Below are 2660 nucleotides of genomic sequence, written 5' to 3'. Positions count from 1 at the left end.
CACACACACACACACACACACACACACACACACACACACACACACACACACACACACACACACACACACATATTGTCATAAAATATATTTTTTATAGAAATAGTTTTTGTTCATGGATTTACTGGAAGAGTATTGCGATGAGAACGTGTAGGAGAACCAGATGTCCACACACGCAGAGAGAGAGAGAGAGAGAGAGAGAGAGAGAGAGGAGAGAGAGAGAGAGAGAGAGAGAGAGAGAGAGAGAGAGAGAGGAGAGAGAGAGAGAGAGAATGCAAACCATCACTAATATAGTATTTAGGTTAATTCAGTATTTCTTTAGTTAACGTTCAAATACCACATTATCTGTAATTCATTGATTTGCAAGACGGCCGCCACTCACTCCTTATCGAGCACCAATATTGTGAGTAGCGACAAGTGGGAAATGGGACGCCATTTTGTTCCCAGGCAAACGCCGCGCGCCCCCTCGCTGCCAGCCGTGCCTGCTCTCATGTCTCTCTCTCATGTTGAAGACACCTATTGTACAGTAAATACTGGCCCATACTTTCTCTCTCTCTCTCTCTCCTCTCTCTCTCTCTCTCTCACAAACGTAAATGAGAAAGAGAGAGTGGGGAAGCAGAAAGAAGTGAGAGCGGAGGAGGAATAAGACGAGAAGGATAAGGAAAAGGAGGAGGAAGAGGAGAAAGAGGAGGAGAAGGAAAAAGGGGAGGAGGAGGAGTAGGACGAGGAGAAGGAAAAGGAGGAAGAGGAGGAGGAGGAGGAAGAGGAAGAAGAAGAGGAAGAGTAAGACGAGGAGAAAGAAAAAGAGGAAGAGAAGTAGGACGAGGAGAAGGAAAAGGAAGATAAAGAGGAGGAGAAAGATGAGTATGAAGAGAGGCAAAGAAGGAAGAGGAGGAAGAGGAGGAGTAGAGGAAAAAAATAGTAGGAAGAAGAAAGAGAGAGAGAGAGAGAGAGAGAGAGAGAGAGAGAGAGAGAGAGAGAGAGAGAGAGAGAGAGAGAGAGAGAGAGAGTGGAAAGTTGATAGATTCATGGTTCCTCTGGTCTCTCTCTCTCTCTCTCTCTCTCTCTCTCTCTCTCTCTCTCTCTCTCTGTTATTGCTTTAGCACTACTACTACTACTACTACTACTACTACTACTATTATTACTGTTACTACTACTACTACTACTACTACTATTATCGAATAAATAGATTAATGCATAATACATGCAATAGTAACAATCAAAACAAACAAAAGGGCCAAATGACATGAATAAATAAATAAATAAATAAATAAACAATAAAAAACAAAGAGAACAGACAACCGCCATCACCATCATCACCACCACAAGCACCACCACCATCATGACCCAAGCACCAATACCTGTCTCACTGCTCACCTTAATATAAGTATTTTCTCCCCCACACACACAACCAACTTGCCTGAAACCAATATTCTCAATCACTAAACACAACCACCACCACCACCACCACCACTGCCCTCGTTCGGAAGTATGTGTGTGTTCGGCTTCTTGACTTTGGCTTCGTCTTCGTCTGTTTATAAGAAGCGAGGCCGGAGTGTATGGAGAAGGATGAAGGAAGGGGAAGGATGGGGCAGGGAGGTTAGGAAGCGTGGGACACAAAAGGATACTGAGGATATTGGGGGGTGGGTAGGGGGATGAAGGATATTAGGAAGGCAATGTTATTTTGGCAAGGAGGAGAAGGAGGAGGAAGAGGAAGGAGGAGATAAAAATGTAAAAGGGATGAGGAGTAAACGGGTTAAAGGAGAGGAGATATGAAGGAAGAAGTGATGGAGGAATATGCTGAAGGAAAGGTTGAAAGAAGGAAGGAAGGAAGGAAGGAGGAAGCAAAGTTATTGATTTTTTTCTTTGTCCTCTTTGCTTGACATTCTTTTTTTCTCTCTCAGCGATCTATTTTCTTTAAGAACTCTCTTAAATATTTACTACACACCGACACACTTGAGAGAGAGAGAGAGAGAGAGAGAGAGAGAGAGAGAGAGAGAGAGAGAGAGAGAGAGAGAGAGAGAGAGAGAGAGAAGGGCACTCCAACACCCATCATTACTTCTCTACTTACTCTTCTTTCTTCTATAGCGCTTTCCTCCTTCTCCTCCTCATCTCCTTCTCTCGCGCCTTCTTCTATTTTTCTTTCTCCTCCTCTGGCTTTTCCTTTTATTTCTCTTCCTTTTCTTCCTCTTCGTATAACCTTACCACCACAACCGCCGTCGCCACCACTACCGCCGCCGCCCAGCTGATGGTCCTGTCCCGAGCTAAGGACGGTCACCAATGATTACTCGTTTCTGGGACAATCTTGAACCGTGTGTTTGCTCGCTTCATCAGGTTACTGTCCCCCTAACGAGACTGTCCCCCCAGACCAGACCAGCCTTTCGTCTTACCAGCTCCTCTCCTCTAACTGAATGTCTTCAGCCTCTCTCTCTTCCCCGCAATGTCGCATCTCCTGCTATCTTCTATCGCTATTTTCTCGTCAACTGTTCTTCTGATCTTGCTAACTGCATGCCTTCCATCCTCCCGCGCCCTCGTTGCACACGACTTTCTACTTTTGCTCACCCCTATTCTGTCCACCTCTCTAATGCAAAAGTTAACCAGTATTTTCAATCTTTCATCCCTTTTTCTGGTAAACTCTGGAACTCCCTGCCTGCTTCTGTATT

General features: G+C 44.8%; 1 long non-coding RNA gene across 1 annotated transcript in view; it reads right to left on the bottom strand.

The window, feature by feature from the left end:
* LOC135099215 (uncharacterized) overlaps positions 1-2228 on the bottom strand; it is a 10812-nt gene extending 8584 nt beyond the window's left edge. The window contains exon 1 of the long non-coding RNA XR_010267787.1: positions 2069-2228. This is a non-coding gene — a long non-coding RNA (uncharacterized LOC135099215). The remainder of the gene's footprint in view (positions 1-2068) is intronic.
* Positions 2229-2660: the final 432 nt, after the last annotated feature.

The sequence above is a fragment of the Scylla paramamosain genome, unplaced genomic scaffold (genome assembly GCF_035594125.1).
Source record: "Scylla paramamosain isolate STU-SP2022 unplaced genomic scaffold, ASM3559412v1 Contig111, whole genome shotgun sequence".
Classification (NCBI taxonomy): domain Eukaryota; kingdom Metazoa; phylum Arthropoda; class Malacostraca; order Decapoda; family Portunidae; genus Scylla; species Scylla paramamosain.
The sequence above is the reverse complement of the archived record's forward strand: the minus strand, read 5'-3'. Positions and strand labels throughout refer to the sequence as shown.